Below are 475 nucleotides of genomic sequence, written 5' to 3'. Positions count from 1 at the left end.
CGAGGCACATGCACAGGCGGGCAGCCTCCATGCACACTCAAAAAGCAGGGCATGTGGCATGTGTTCAATTCCAGACAAACCCTGTGTCGACTTGTGGAGTCACAGCGTGGCTGGCCCGCCAGCGGTTTTTAAACATTTTTATATTTGTGGGAGTTCATGAGTATTTTATAAACCTCATTTAGATACTACAGGAAACATTCAGCATTTTTTTTAAAAGAAGAAAGTTGTTTTTCTACTTCATTTTCCTTTGAGGGTCAGAGGATATTTATTTATAGGCCCTTTTTTTGATAGACTCTGAGGCTGTCTGTGGCTTTGACTTCACTCTCTTTGGCCTCTCCACCAGGTCAGTTTCCCTCCTGTTTGGGCCACCAGGAGTTCCAGCCCAGAACTGCTATCTCCCATCCTTAATCCTTTTGAATCCCCCTCTTTTTTTATAAACGTTACCAGCTTGGTATTTCTGTTTTAATATGACGTC

This window comes from Myotis davidii, unplaced genomic scaffold (genome assembly GCF_000327345.1).
Source record: "Myotis davidii unplaced genomic scaffold, ASM32734v1 scaffold135, whole genome shotgun sequence".
In the NCBI taxonomy this organism is placed as follows: Eukaryota; Metazoa; Chordata; class Mammalia; order Chiroptera; family Vespertilionidae; genus Myotis; species Myotis davidii.
The sequence above is the reverse complement of the archived record's forward strand: the minus strand, read 5'-3'. Positions refer to the sequence as shown.